A 16883-nucleotide genomic window follows, 5' to 3' on the forward strand; every position below is an offset into this window, starting at 1 on the left:
TTCAAGCAGTGATGATTATGATCACCAGCTACAGTGTACACCATGGTCTAACTGGCTCTGAGAGTCCCATCAATAAAATTCAGCTCAATTCCATAAGCTGTTTTAGTGACTGCTAGGTATAAGGTAATGTACCCGGAGCTGGGGGAACACGTCACTATTTTCTACCCAGTACAAAGGGAGGCAATATGAAAGGCCTCCTAGGAGTAAAGGGCTGCTTCAGATTACACTGTGTTCATCAAACACCTGTCAGCCCCTATCGATTCTACCACAATTACTAGATTCCAATCTTTCATCTGTAAAACTTTCCTGTACTTCATACCTTTAGTTCTAGTTCTCAATAATCAATCAGAACCAACTGAATCATGAGGCAAAATGCCCTGAAGTCCAGGTCGCCAATGAAATCCTTTTATAATGCATTCCCTTTTCTGCACTTGGAATGCCAGGGAATCTCAGTCACTTCCTCCTTCTGTGTGTGCCTCGGTTTCTCAATTTGTATGGAAAGCCAAGATTTCCAGACTCAGCTTTTTATCTATTAGGTTCAGGGAGCCATGTACAATTTTTTCAGTAGTAATCTGGCCTCCTGGCCAAAAAAAGAAAAGCGGGGTGTGTGTGCTTATCTTAAATCTGCTTTGTCATTTCTACTATTCCTGAAGGGCAGAAGGCAATAGCAGAAAAAAATTCCTGCAAATACCTTCCCTTATCATCCTTCATGTTGGATGGGGGTCACAAGGCAGTCAAGCAAGTGTTTCTTGCAGTCATTTCTTGTACCAACAGGTCTTTCCTGGGCCCCCACATCTGCATTAGGATCTAAAGAATCCAAAAGCAGTGAAAACAGTGTTCCTTCTTTCTGGAACCTCATGATTTAATGGGAAGAAGAATTTACTCCAAAACCCACTGGAGAACTGTTAGGTGCCGAATTATCTGATACTGACAGTAAGAGAAGACATCTACTCCACAATTTTAGAACTCTTTTAGACAGACTGTCCCAACTCAACCTTTCCCCCAAACAGAAGTCTTCCAACATCGTTGTCCGGGTCATTAAACTTCTGACTGAATGTAGAAGTCATCTCACCAAGCAGTTCATTTAATTTTTTTCAAAGTCTCTTACTGTTAGAACATTTTATCCTGATTTGAAACAAAACTCTCGCCTATTATTCTATATGGCAGTGATTGTTAGAACTTCATTTTTTTTTTAAAGCAGTGCAACATGTCTTTAAAAGAAATATTAGGCAAAACCCCAAAACAGAAAGCAGTTAAAAGTGAAACTCTTCTGTTGGCAGCTGCAGGGGGCACTCAGCATGTCCATCAGTCCTCTCTTTTCCCCTGCAACCCAAGGATCATCACAAAATCCCTGCAGCTCTGCAGAGCACAATTTGAAAACCACTGCTTTAAAGGTAATTAGAGTCAATCTAATTCCAGCTGCACACATCAGCCCTTCAAGACAACTGTCCTGTCTCTTTTGAAATCTTTTCTGGATTAAACTTGCCCATTTCAAATGATCCTTTCCTTTTCTGTTATTTTCCCTTATGTCTCCCCATCCTCATCATTTTCTGCACCCCCGCCCGCCCCCGCCAAGAAAAAAAGCAAAACTATATCTGAACACAATTCTTTAGCTATTTCGATCACCTGAGGATACAAATTCTCTCTCTGGACACCAGAACTAGTTGAAGAGGGTTCAGTGAATGAAGAAGGCCCTGAGCTGGACCTTGAGAAGCACTGGATTTAGCTGAGTGGAGAGGAGAGAGGACAAAATTCCAGGCTAGGAAACCAGCATGGACAAAGATACAGAAATTAAAACGAAGGCCTTCTGATACACTTTGGGCACTTCTCTTCCAGACTCTTCTGGGTTCTTTCTCATTCAACCAGCTGCTCACTCTTATTTGTGTCTCCAAAGAAAATTAAGCTAGATCTTATCTCCATGAATGTAGGCTTTTATTGTGTTGGGATGAAATTAGTGAAGTGATCTGATCAGTACTAAAGCTAGGTTATTTCAATATTCTAGTCCTTGCCACAGGGGAAAGAGTGCTTGATGAAGATGTTTGATAAATCTGTGAAAAAAAACAGTGTTATCTTCCAATGAGTCAACTCTTGACAAGAAGATTTGTAAAGGTTATAACACTATTCAAGCACATCCCTGGGGATTCTCAAATCTAAAGCCAACCCAAAGAACACCTCCTCTGCCAAAATTATCTTCTCTTTATTATTTGTCAAACCACAGATAATATGGGCCCCACACAGACTGTAAAAACTACAGCATTTTCCTATAGATGAATGCTAATCTAATCTACCCAGGCAACACATTCTCTGAAAGCAAATATTAAAAAGACAAGTTTTTTTTTCCCAGTAAACATGTTTATCATAATTCATTTTGTCATACTACTTGATTTTATCATTTATACATAGAATTCAAGCACATCACTTTTTTTTTTTTACATCATTTGGCTTCTCAGTCAAGAAGAAAAAAATGTAAAGACAGGGTATTTCACCACATACCCTTTTCTCTTACGATGTACTCTTTGGCGATTATATGAACACTTCCTATTACGTATTACAGAATGGAAATTTCACATACATAGTACTCCCAAACATGAGGAAGTTGATCTTGCCCTAAGTTTTAATATTTGTTATTACTCTAAGGATTTTACGGCATTAAAAAAAAAAACACATCTTATTAGCAGTCAGGGTAATTGATTCAGACATTTTATTTCCATTATTTTCTCTTTTTCCTTCATCTCAAAAGGAGATAATCTGAATTGCTCTAATCTGAAAAACAACAAAAAGTGTAGCAAATACTTGACAATGAAGATGAAAAGCCTCTAAAAATCTGTTACCTTAGTAACAGCAAGAATGTGGAAGAATAAGAATACACTGTCAGGACATCATTTCAGATTCCACAGATTTGAGGCCTAAATACAGTCAGCTTTCATTAGCTTTTTGTTTTTCCCAGCAGGTCCTTGGACTTTGAAACAAAACCTGAATGACAGCTATGAGCAATTCCAGCCTGGCTCCTGATTAGCTATGCCAAACAAAACAACTCTCTGCAGTGTAAACTTTCCGGGCATCTGCAACCAAGCCTCTGTAGAGACCATAATTCCTCAGTGAGATTTGAAGGAGAGTCAGAGGTTGGGGGGTGAAGGGTGAACAGGAGGGGGAAGGGGAGAAAAAAGGATAAAACCTTTCCCTCCACCTCAAACTAGTTCCCTGAACCAGTCTCTGATTAAAGCAGGGAGGAAGATAAAGTAGAACTTGTCTTCATGTGGTTGGAGCTTCTAACTCTGCCTCATTCAACTATTTAACTAACTAGTTCTCTAAATCTAAATATTCTACTCCAACTAACATTCATGACATGCATGTATCCAAAACACCCATGCATTTAAGCTAAACATGCAATGGCCTGATTAGTATCAAATAGACCAATCTATTGAAGAAATCCAAGAGGAGAACTACAACATAGAAATAAATAGGCAGTGTCCCAAATGGATGCAAACTAAGATTTTGTGTCATTTCTTGTATTTGCTTTTGCTGGATGTGAACCTAAAATTAATTACACCAAATGACACTGAACTGTGCCGTGTGGTCCCATCTGCTACATAATTAGATCCCCGAGGAACTAACGATCAAGCTTTTTTTCTTATGATCAGGCCCCTTGATTCTACTTAAAGAGCATACCTTTATCAACACAAAAGAACTTGTGATTAGATTTCATTGAAAGCAGCCAGTTCTGATCAGATGCTGGATTTTAGTTATAAGTGGTTTTAGAAAAAGTGGTCTGCAGAAAATTCTGTACTGGAGTGTTAAGTGACAACTCAGCTACAAGGAGATGAGAGTTAAGCTAGAAGTTCAGCTTAAAATCTACCAACAATTCTCCTATCACTTCAGAAGTAAAAATGATCATAATTCTGGCCACATAGCAAGATGGTAGCACTGAATTTTGCTCTTGTCTTCTGTAGAGTGGCATTAAAAATCCTCTGATCTCTATTGCTTCTGAGATAACCTATAAAAATTGATGGTTGACTTACTTGGAATGCTAGGCCACCAAAATTCCCTACTTCTAGTCAGTATTTTTTTTTTTTAAGGAAAAAAAAAAACAGTGTTAGGCAGCTTTTAAAGTAAGGAAAATAGCTTCCTAAAATGTAATTTGCAAATATATGGCAACAGATGTCACAGAAAAGTTACTATTTAAATAACCACATCATAAAAGCTTTTCTTAGGTTTAGGACAACATTAAATTTAAATCATTAAAGTTTCAGATGAAAAATTCAAGTTCAGACAAGAAGAGATTCTATATAAACTCATCAAAAAATCATAATCAGGGAGGTATTAATTTTGGACACTAAAGACAGGAAATTTTCAATGTTTTAAAGGCAGGTAATACCAAACTAGAAAGCTGCATTTCCAATTATTTTATTTAATGCATCTGAAAAAAACCACCACTATATCATAAAAAGGAACCTTAAAAAATACCTTGTAACTAACAAAGACAAGGAAAGTGACCTCAGAACAATAAAAAGCTCTTCAATATGAGTCTATGCTTACAATCCCAAACCAAACCTGCTGATTCAGCACAAAGTCATCAACCGAATTCTTATCTGTAAAAGGAACAATCCATTGTCTGGTTGAAACAAAGGGCAGTGCACAGGAAATCAGCCAAATCTGGGCCAGATGGTCACTGATTCAAGTTTCTTTCTCCCCATCCCCCACTCACCCTGGCACTCCAAAAATAGACTCAGATAGCATTTTTAGTTACCAGGTAACAACCCTGAGTGTGAAGTATAAACCTTTTACAATTACCTAGGCCACCCACTTAAGCACCACCATATGTTACAGAATGTCCTTGTAAAAAGTTAAATGAGGAAGTTGCTATGTAGCAGTTATTAAAAGGAAAATACCTCTAAAAAACTATCCTGTTTCTTGCATAAAGTTTTTACCAGATGGAATGATTAAAAATACTCATGCTAATTTGTTCTCATCTATGATTTTTCTCAAACCATGACACAAAATAGAAATAAACCCAGAGAAAGCTGATTTATCACAATAATTTTCTGCAAGTTGATATCACTAGGTCATCATCTTCCAAAGGGGCTCACCATTTGTAACCTAAGAAACACTTTTACAACTATCAATGACAACCTCCCAACAAAAATAACTGTAATAAATATGAATATTCATTTCCCAATGGTATTAAGAAACAAAATTTTTGTTACAAAATATGTGTCTTAGACTAATAAGGTTTTGACTCAAATAATGAAATGAGCTTCATTATTAGTTTTCTTTGACTAACCATCAAAGTAACTGGGAAAGTAAAAGTGTAACCAGGGCAGCATAGAATTTTTACAAAGTATTCACATACTGTACCTGAGATGAGAGAAACTCCACCACACAAATTCTCCACAAGGTTTGGCATTCACATAGAGAAAGACTGGTTTTTAGAGTTCACTTTCTCCAAGCTCAGGAGTTTAAAGGATGGGGAGAGAACTGGAAAAGGAACAAAAAAGAGATTTGTTTGATTGGAGGGTTACTTTTAAGAATGGTACTTATATTCCTGTTCTCAAAGAATATGCCTCCTCTTTATTTCACTATAATTACAAAGAAAACAGAAGAAAACGAATCCCTTATTTTGATTATAAACCAATGTGTCTGACCTCATATCCTAGAATCTGTAAATTAGAAAGTACTATGAATACACATTTCATACCCCATCTGGTTACTGTAAAACTGTTTCAAATTCTAAATGACAACTATTACTTAGAACAAAATATGCAGTTATGTCTTAAATCTGCAAGTATTTGATGGAAACTTGTATATTAAAAAGTGGCATAAATAAAAATTCAAGACCTTTTAAAAATGTTTGGAAAACACTCCTTTACTTTTCTTGTGAAAAACAGATATTTAGAATAAACAAATGTTATTTTTTTTTTCTTTAAAGGAAACCCTTGACTCCATAGGGGTTGCTTGGGAAATATTTACATTTAGGTGGCTTAAGTAAATTTTATCAACCAACAAATAACAATCCCTTCAGTAAACTTTATAATCCTTTTTATAATTACTCTGGAAATGTCAAGGCAGGAGTACATTTTATTGGCATGCTACAGTGTCACTTTTCCAAAATTTACATATGGAAAGGTTAGGGTAGATCAAACAGGTTTTGGTCTATTTGTTTGTTTTTATAGCACAAGTTAATCACAGGCTGGTAACCCAATAACAACAGACAAAAATGAGTTCAAAATATGCAATCAATGGCCACTCTAAAAAATGACTTCTTTGATTGTAGAGAAGTAGAAAAGATTGCTAAAGACAACCGAAGGTAACCATCCTTGGGAGAACAGTCATAGTAGCTTATTTGAGACAACAGTGAGGATAAAATGAAGCAAAAATACGGAGCTTGGAATCTTGATCTTCTGTCTTAAAGAGTATAGTGATAAATGGAAACTTCCTTGAAAACTTGTTCTCAAAAACTGTTCCTGGAAGTTTTATAATTATAGTATTAGATATTTTAATTAATGATTAAACTATGTATCAGTCTAACTATATACACGGCATATAGATACGTGTCATACATACATGTCAATGGACTTTTGCTACCTTCAATAGTTAATTTCTTAACATCTAAGATTTAATTATTTGTAATATAGTTCTACAAGCTGACTTCTGGCTAAAACAATACTGTTTGCTTTTACAAAGTACTGTAAAATAATACCTAGCATCACACTGGACATTGTTTAATTCTTGACATACGTGCTTTTATAGTGTATAAATTAGTTTTCTTTTCATGGAATTATGTAATCTTAGAAATACTGCTAATGAGAGAAAATTGATAATCCATTAAAAACCTTAAAAAAAAAAAAGCAGTTGAGTGCTGGCTGTTTAATAAGTTTTTTTTTCTTTCTTTAGTGTAAAACAGGGATTTTGGTATTCATGAAAAACAAAGAAAATGACTATTCACATTAAAATTCTCTACCTTCTGAGCTCATCTTTAGAGTCTGTAAGATAAATTTACATTTAAATGAAACACACACAAAGGCAGCTGGACTATCATAACCATCCCACACACATTAATGTTTTCAGAGATTTAAATCTCTAATTCCTAGGAGAAAGAAAAGTTGTGACTATACGACTATTTTTAATCAGTCAACTTAATACATCATTTCAATAGGATTATATACCAATGCTTTAACTTAAGAGTTAAGAAGAAAGTATCTTTTAGCAGCTAAGTCAAAATACTAACAAAAGTCAACCTTCTCCATGGGCATAAGTTTCAGGTTTTTAATAAATAGAGATGATATCAATGGCAATAAATGATTACATAAATGTAATGAACTAGAGTTTAGCAAACTCACTTAAACTTTTTATTTAATAGGTTCTAATTTATAGGACTAACAGTTTAAAACTAAAATACTATTGTATGTGTAGTGAATTCTAATTATTCTTTAAGTTTGTGGGGTTCCCCCACCTTTCTTTCTTTCTTTCCTTAACCTGTACTTTCCTTCTTTGGGGGTCCACAAATCTGGTAGAAAATTTAATTCAATTCAATTAAAAGAAAATTTATATAAAGATAATAACATATCATGATAAATATGACATGATTTCATCTTACTAATTTAAACTATTATGCATAGAAAAATTTCAAGGGCCAAATTAGAATGCACCTAATTTTCATTGATGAAAAATTTTCAAGAATCTGAAATTAGGAGGGAAGGGGAGATGGTAGTGAGGATTGAACTCAGAAGTACTCTACCACTGAACTATATACCCAGTCCCTTCCTTTTTGTTTTTTGAGACAGGGTCTCCCTAAATTGCCAAGGCTGTAGTAAAAGATTTATATAATGTCATATGTAAGGATGTTATTTGTTCTCTTCCCCAATACCAAAATTATAAAAGAATGTATTTGAATTGTTATCTAATGGAGTTTTAATGTCCATTTCATTTTTTTTTATTTTCAAATTTGATTTTCCTGCCTCAGCTTCCAGAGTAACTGAGATTATAGGCAAGCACCAACCTAGCCGTCAAGAACCTAAATTTCTAAGGAGTAAATTGTATTTATAAAGAAATGCTTTTAAGACCTGTATTTAAATGTTTATTATTTCTCATTATAATTTACATGCATCAGTAGAATAGCAACATATTAAGTAATCTCATATAATTGTAATATTCTTTAAATATGGTCTGAAGATCAAAATGAGCTTTCATTTACTTCCTCTTTAAATGATAATTTCACCTGCCTTAAATTTACTACATAAAGAACAACCCAAAAGATGGGCTGGGGTTGTAGCTTAGTGGTAGAGTACTTGCCTAGCGTGTGTGAGGCACAGAGTTCAATTCTCAGCACCACATATAAAAAAGTAAAATAAAGGTCCATTGACAACTAAAAAAATTATTTTAAAAAAGAACAACTCAAAATAAAAATATTTACTAAAATTATAAGACACACAAAAAGGATATGCGTTGAATAGTGTTTAAATTCATATCTCCCCCCAAAAATGCCTGCTACAGTTTTATTATTATTTATAGAAACTTCAATATGCATGAAGTATCACTAACCAACTTCAAGCTCATACCACAATTTTCTTAACATCACCAATACTATTTCAAATTTCATATTCAATGCCTAATGAAAATGTTTAAAATAACTTTTCATATTAAAAAAGTGAAATGGACATTAAAACTCCATTAGATATCAATTCAAATATGTTCTTTTAAATTTTGGTATTGTGGAAGAGAACAAATAAAACCCTTACATATTACATTATGTAAATCTTTCACTACATCAGTAATGGTTTAAGGAACATGGTTTGAATAAAATTAGAACTGAGTCTACAAAACCACAAGTCACATTACTGTCTTTTAACTAGATTGTAGCTTTCCCCAAGGGCAGGGACAGCTCTTTATTTTCCTTTTTCTCTCCACAGCATCTATTCCAATTATAGGTACCTAATAAAGACTTATTAACTTACTTTTATTGTTAATTTCCTACCCAGTGGAGATTTCTATTATCCCCAGTAGACATGAACCTCTTGCTCAGTAGGAAAACCATGAAGAGAAAAAATTGTTTTTAAGGAAGTGACAAATGTATTTAAGAAAATCATTACTTTTTATCCAAATGAAATGAGGGATAGTTTGATACTATGATTACTGTTACGAATTACAACTCCAAAGCCTTCAAAAATCAGTACTGGGGCTGGGGCGGTAGCTCAATGGTACAGCACTTGCCTCACATGTGTGAGGCACTGTGTTCAATCCTCAGCACCACATAAAAATATACTAATAAACAAAGATATTGTGTCCATCTACAACTAAAAAAAAATTTAAAAATCAGCACTGGTTAGACACATACCTTAATCTAAATTAGAATGATGGTGTCTATTTGCAATACATGAACTTTAGTTTCCCAAAGATAAACATCATGACAGATGTCTGGTAACCTCTGGTGTAACAGTATCTAAAATAAGCCCACACTGTTTTGATTTTGGAAGTTTTATCAATTTAAAACAGAATAAGCAATACAACTGTAACATTTATACAGTACAAGAAATTTGTCACAGTTTTCGACACATTTTTTTTTTCAGACTATCAATTTCCGTATTCTATTACACCAAGCAATACTATCCTGGAAATAAATGGCTTCATTCTCTTCTCTTCTCTTTCCTTCCTTCCTTCCTTCCTTTCTTTCTTTCTTTTTTTTTCTTCTTTAGGTGATACTGGGAATTGAAGGACCTACCACAGACTAGTCAAGCACTCTACCACAGCCTGTACTACATACAGCCTGTACCAAGCTACATTCATGGCCCTTTTTTTGTTTATTTTTTAATTTTGAGACAGAGTCTACTAAGTTGTCCAGGTAGCCTCAAACTTGTGATCCTCTATCCTCAGCCTTCCTTCTTTTTTTTTTTTTAAAGAGAGAGAGAGAGAGAGAGAGAGAGAGAGAGAGAGAATTTTTAATGTTTATTTTTTAGTTTTCGGTGGACACAACACATTTGTTTGTATGTGGTGCTGAGGATCGAACCCGGGCCGCATGCATGCCAGGCGAGCACGCTACCGCTTGAGCCACATCCCCAGCCCTTTTTTTTTTTTAGATACACATGACAATAGGGTGTATTTTGACATATTATATGTACATTGAATCTAACTTCCCATTCTTGTGGTTGTACGTGATGTGGAGTTACACTGGTGGTATATTCGTATATGAACATAGGAAAGTTATGTCCAATTCATTCTACTATCTTTCTATCCTCAGCTTTCAAAGTAGCCAGGATTACAGTCATATACCACCACACTAAGTTTCCATTATTATTATTATTTTAACTAGGATATTTATTGGCAAATGCAAAGACCATATTACCAAATAATAAGTAAATTTGTGGGCTGGGATTGTGGCTCAGAGGTAGAGTGCACACCTGGCATGCATGAGGCACTGGGTTCAATCCTCAGCACCACATAAAAAGTAAAATAAAGACATCATGTCCATCTATAACTAAAAAATAAATATATATAAATAATAAGTAAATTTGCAAATAAGTAAATTTGAAGATAAATTGAACATGCATGAGGGATTACAAAGACATTATCATTTTGTGAAATTCAAAAAGAAGAGAGAAATGAAATGTATCTCCCTTCACCTTGGCCACAGAACGCTTTTGGATTTATTTTTCCTGTTCCCACCCTTTATTCAAAAGATAACACTGCTGACAGCTTCCAAAAAGCATAGACCTTGCCTTGATTTTTTTTCCCTTTTCCCCAAAGTCCTCTTGTAGTCAGTGGCTTGGACTGGAAATAAGTTTGACCCAGGTCAAATATACAGAATATCCAGTCATAGACTAAATCTAACACCTCCCCCACACATGTCATTCATTCATTCATTAACAAATGTTTACTGAGGGGCAACTATGCCCTGTCTGTCCTAGGTGCTACAGATGGAGCAATAAGCAAAAGGACAAAACATCTACCATCTTGGAGCCTTCATTCAAGCTTGGTAAGAAAACCCAGGATTTGATCCCCATTAGCACCAGTCTTCACCAAGAAATAGCCTTGTACAGCCTGTTTCCCCAAAATGTTGCACTAAACCATTCCCTAAGGATCTGAAAGAGTTAATATAGACTTTTAGCACTTACCTGTGGCCACCTTCAGCAAGAGCAGCAACATTTGTAACAAGTTACTTTTCTGGGTAAGATAAAACATTTTAAGATGCAATTCCTGACTTCTAGATCTTACAATTTACTAAAGCCACAAGGCGTATATACCTAGTATGACATAGAGGAAAGAATGATAACTTTGAAATCAGCCAGCCTTAGGTTTGAATTCTGACTTTATACTTACTACCCAAAGGCTCATGTGAAATTTACTTAACCCTTTCTAAACTTTTGTTTTCTTAGCTGTAAAAGTGAGAATGATGCCTGTATCACAGGGCTACTGTAAAGATTAGAAATGATGTTTGCACAATGTGTGCAGTAGTACAGATTAATTTGTATTAATTAATTAATACTTGCTATGAATTAAATTATTAAAGAGGAGATGAATAGGTAGGGACAAGTATATGGGACATAAAGACCTTCATGAATTTTTTATAATTACAGACTGTTTTGTGCACACACTCATATACTGATAAACACACTTCTGTATATGTATATATGTATTTCTCTTTCTCTCTCTCTCTCTCTCTCTCTCTCTCTCTCTCTCTCTCTCTCTCTCTCTCTCTCTCTGAAATTTCAGACATGCAACTATGCCATGTACTGTTTCATCACAGATCCTGCTCTGGAGGTAAATGTTGAGATAAGGCATACCACAGGCTCAGGGGTCTTTACAATGGCATAAAACCTCAAACATTTAGAATATCTGAAATAACATAACCCAGATACTTCATTTACAGACTCCAACAGAGCTTCAGTGGATTATGCAGATGATTCATTTAATAAAACTTTTGACCAAGTTTTGGGTAAGATAAAATATTTTAAGACACAATTCCTGACTTCTAGATCTTACAATTTACTAAAGCCACAAGACATATATACCTAGTACGACACAGAGGAAAGAATAATAACTTTGAAATCAGCCAGCCTTAGGTTTGAATTCTGACTTTATACTTACTACCCAAAAGTAGTAATATTGTAAAAATATCACACCTAGTATTTCACTGTTCCATTCATATGAAAAAGGGGGGAAGTAGGGGTTTTTAGATGGCCTAATTTTTCCAGAAAACTAAGAATTTAGTAACATTATTAATATATGGGCCTACCACAGAATGTAGCTGTTTGTTTTTACATCAACCCAAAGAATGATTCAAGCTGTGAAATTGTGCATAAAAATTTCTCAAATTAGTCCTGAGATTCTGCAGCTCATAGCTAATGACTATTCTACTGGACCATTCACTTGTTTTCCAACTTGTGAACATGTAGCCTTAGCTAATCTCCAATACGTCAAGATCTTGCTCCAGCAATTCTCAGGCCATTAACAAATCATCAAAGTAGAGCACAGAACAGCTACCTGCGACTAGGTAGCTAATTGAGAACGAACACAATTCACCTGGGGAGTCCATTTACAACTATGGCTCCAGAGGTTTGACTAGTTTATGTTCCATAAAAGTATCAAGCAAGAACTCAGAGGATTTTAAAAACAGCCATTCTTTTCTTAAGTGCTACAAATCTCAACTGTATAGGGAACATCTTCATATGATAATCAGAAATACAATCATGATATTTAGGCTTGTTTCCAATTAATGAAACTGAGGAAAATATTGAGAAGTACTTTCATTATCATCCATCTTCTATCTTCAATATTGAAAACCCTATTATTTTTCAAAGAATTAGCAACTAAATATAATAGACTCTAGATTGTCATTTCTGTAGAATACAGCTAATTGGTCAATACTTTGTACCCAATATTGTATTAGATATATTTGTATTGGATATTTGGAAAATACAGAAAATAATATGCCATAGTACCTCTTCTTAAGAGGCTTATATTCTAATATTCAGCAAAGAATACTTTTTTGAAATTTTGTAAGTCTATACCCTAAAATTCTAAAACTGAATATAAAAACTGTGTTTAGAGCATAAGAAAATTAATAAAAACTCAAATGTTCAATAAATTTACATAAAAGACAGAAACTACACCTCAAAGCAACATCCTTCATCTTTTTAAAAATTATTTTAGTTGTCAATGTACCATTATTTTATTTATTTACTTATGGTGTTGAGAAGAGAACCCAGTGCCTCACACATGCTAGGCAAGTGTTCTGCCACTGAGCTACAACCCCAGCCCGAGGTCCTTCATCTTTATTGATGTGAAAGTGGTCTGGTTTCTATTCCCAGGGCTCAGAATCTGCATTTATACAGCATCCCCAGTTGATTCCCATACAGATGATCTCCAGTTTGGCACACACTGCGTTAAATAATAGGCATGGTTTGCAAGAATCTTTAGAGTTATGCTGTCCATGAGAACTTTCTGTAATGATAGAAATATTCTATGCTTTTGCTATCCAACAAGTAGCCAGCAGGCTCTTAAAATGCAACTCGTGTGAATGAAAAACTTAATTTTAAATTAAATAGATTTTAGTTAAAAGAGCCACATCTGCTGAGAGAACAGAGAAAACTTTTTATGAAAGAGAAACAACATGAGTTAACATGAGTTTTTGTATTGGATATTTGGAAAATACATAAAATAATATGCCAATAGGTAGGAATGCACATGAGCAGGATATAATAGGGAGAAAAGACTACTGATTGGCTTGTATAGAATAGAGGTTTCATATTAGATTATCATGGGATCAGATTATGAAGACCCTTGAAAGAAACTGAGAAAATTCAGTTTTATGGTACACATTGGCTGTCTGCCTAATCATCCCATTTTTTTATATTCTTCCGTATGAACAACCCCAGAGATTGTGCATGCTTACCCCAGAGAATGGGTCCCTCACTAGGCTCTAAGGAAAATCGTAAATATTCTACAGAAGTCGTGGTAATTCCATTTTCCTCCTTGGTGAATGGGTTATGATGAGCATGGGGTAAATTCTAACCAAGGAGATTTGGTACATCTATACCTGTAGGTAAACTCTTTAAATAAAGTATTTAGCCTGAATAGGAAAAAAAAAAAAAGCCTTCTTCTGACTCCAGTTAAAGATACATGAGGATATGAGTCTTGTGCATGCTATTAACATTCTAGGAAAATGAAGAGACAAGCTGGAAGACAAATGCCAACAAGCTAAGGATGGCAATGTGACCAAAAGAACCCGAATCCTTGGCATCAACAAGTATCTTAATTAACCCAAGAATTGCTCTGTCTCTCTACCCTAGACATTTTGGTGATATAAAAACTTCACTGGTAGGGGCTGGGGTTATGGCTAAGGGGTAGAGCGCTCACCTTGCACGTGCAAGGTCCTGTGTTCGATCCTCAGCACCACATATAAATAAATAAAATAAAGTTAAAACTACAACTACAAAAAATAAGTGTTTAGGGGAAAAAAATCTTCACTGGTAAATATCCTTAGTTTTTGGTTTTGTTACATGTAGCTGACAGCATGAGATCAGGGTCCTAATGTTCTTTGGGAAAGGCTAAAGTAGGCAAGTGGGAGTCACTGAAGGTTTTTGATCAGGTGTGGACACTGATACAAAACAATGTTCAAGACTTAAAAATAACATGCATGAAAAATAAATTGAAAAAAAGGAAGAACTGATTCAAGCAGATTGTTGGAAAGCCTGAAAGTCAAAATTACCAAAAGTTTTTGGAAAGTAAATAAAATTCAATCTTCCTCAAATTCAATGAGCAAACAAAAAATCCTGAGAAATAACTCTGTTTTACAGCTTAATAAAATTTTTAAAACCAAACTTAATGCATAGGCTGGGTGTGGTGGCACATGCCTATTATCCCAGCAGCTCAGGAGGTTAAAGCAGGAGGATGGAAAGTTCCAAGCCAGCCTCAGTAAAAGCGAGGTGCTAAGCAACTCAGTGAGACCCTGTCTTTAAACAAAATACAAAAGAAGGCTGGGGATGTGGCTCAGTGGTTGAGTACCCCTGAGTTCAATCCCAAGTACCCTAAAAAAAAGGTTAATGCATAGATTTTTCAGTAAATAACAAGTTTTTAGAAAAATGTTATGGTATTAAATATATAAAATCATTAACACATACAGTTAAAGCAAAATTGAAGTAACAGTTCATTCTCCTAGGGTGGTAGGATTGTAAGTCATGTTTATTTTCTGACTTTTATAGTGTTCTCATATGATATTATTCTACTTAAAAATTCTACTTAAAATATAATCATATTAATTTCCCCAAGACTTGTAATTCAATATTTTTGAAAAAGGAAATAATTCTTGAAATGTGATTTCTCTATATTAGCTGCAATTAAAAGTATGAGAAAACATTGAGAAACAATAAGGTAAATTAGAAAGCATGCAGGACTAGCTAGGTGACCTTAAGCAAGTCACAAAAACCCTGTGGCACTGTTTTCTCTCAGGGTGGATTACCTATGGCTGTAAAATGCAACAGCACTCCATTTTGAAGAAATTTGGAAGAAATCCTCTTGAATAAAAAAAAAAAAAAAAAAGTCATGCAATTGATATAAAAATTTACTTAATAAATTTACTGTGCTTAGGTAGAGTGTTTGCCTAACATGCACAAGAACACGTGCTCAAATTCCCAGCACTAACAAAAATAAAAATAAAAATAAAATAAATTTAATTTCTCATCTCTATTCTCATCCTTTAGCTTATGAGTTCAGCCTGAAAGAAAATAAAATTCAATCTTCCTCAAATTCAATGAGCAAACAAAAAAAAAATCCTAAGAAATAACTCTGTTTTACAACTTTAAAAAATTTTTTAAAACCAAAGTTAAGGCCGGACGTGGTGGCACATGCTTATTATCCAGCGGCTCAGGAAGCTGAGGCAGGAGGATTGAGAGTTCCAAGCCAGCCTCAGTAAAAGTGAGGTGCTAAGCAACTCAGTGAGACCCTGTTTCTAAATAAAATACAAAAGAGAGGCTGGGAATGTGGCTCAGTTTTTGAGTGCCCCTGAGTTCAATCCCCGATACCCTAAAAAAAAAAAAAAAAAAGTAAAGGCATAGATTTTTCAGTGAAACAAACAAGTTCTAGAAATGTTAATGGATGAAAGTTCTATATTAATATCACGTAGGCATCAAGTAATAGTTTATAATTTGTAACTTGCATTTTTAAACAACAAATAAATCTACCATTTTTTTACATTAATTGACAATTAGAATTGTGTTACTGTGACTGATTAGTTACACTGTTTGCAAACATTTTAAAGTTCTGTGTTATAAAATATTTTTATTACCGTTTTTGTAATTGTTCTTTATATACCATAAATGGTAATCTTTTATCTGCACATGTAGAGGTATTTTCCCCAAAATCTGTCATTTGCTTATGGTATTTATTTATGGTTTCTTTTTTGCTTTACAAAGGTATTTTTAAATTATGTAATGAGATTTGTCTATCTCTTAAAATACAGCTTTAGTTCCTTGCTTATTTTAAATAAATGACCTTCAATGGTTGTTTAATTGTGAAATATATATACTAAAAAATATTATATAGTCATTTAAAAGAATAAGTAAGAACTATACCAATTAATTTAGAATTTATCCCTTGTGTTTTATTAAGTGAAAAAAGAAAGGTGATTATGTATAAAATATGACAGCATATAAAAGATGCTGAAATATACTATACATAGTACATCTTAATGTGTATAACATGTATTTTTACATGGTCATGGAAAAAGTTAATACAACATAAAGATCAGCAACACTAGTAGCATGAAAAGGAAGGGTAAAGGAGAAAGACAGTCCCCTGAATTTTTTAAAAAGAAATGACTATGATTTTTTTAAAGCACAATGTGTTTATATAAAATTGTATTAACAAATATATATGTGTGTGTGTGTGCGCGC

The 16883-nt window shown here is 34.3% G+C and overlaps 1 protein-coding gene across 10 annotated transcripts in view; it reads right to left on the minus strand.

The window, feature by feature from the left end:
* Nucleotides 1-16883, minus strand: part of Greb1l (GREB1 like retinoic acid receptor coactivator) — a 310330-nt gene that overhangs the window by 284185 nt on the left and 9262 nt on the right. For all 10 annotated transcript variants that reach the window (XM_078030295.1, XM_040274520.2, XM_040274525.2 and 7 more), the window contains exon 2: nucleotides 5356-5475. The gene's annotated coding sequence lies outside the window, so the exon portion shown is untranslated. The remainder of the gene's footprint in view (nucleotides 1-5355; nucleotides 5476-16883) is intronic.

The sequence above is a fragment of the Ictidomys tridecemlineatus genome, chromosome 13 (genome assembly GCF_052094955.1).
Source record: "Ictidomys tridecemlineatus isolate mIctTri1 chromosome 13, mIctTri1.hap1, whole genome shotgun sequence".
In the NCBI taxonomy this organism is placed as follows: domain Eukaryota; kingdom Metazoa; phylum Chordata; class Mammalia; order Rodentia; family Sciuridae; genus Ictidomys; species Ictidomys tridecemlineatus.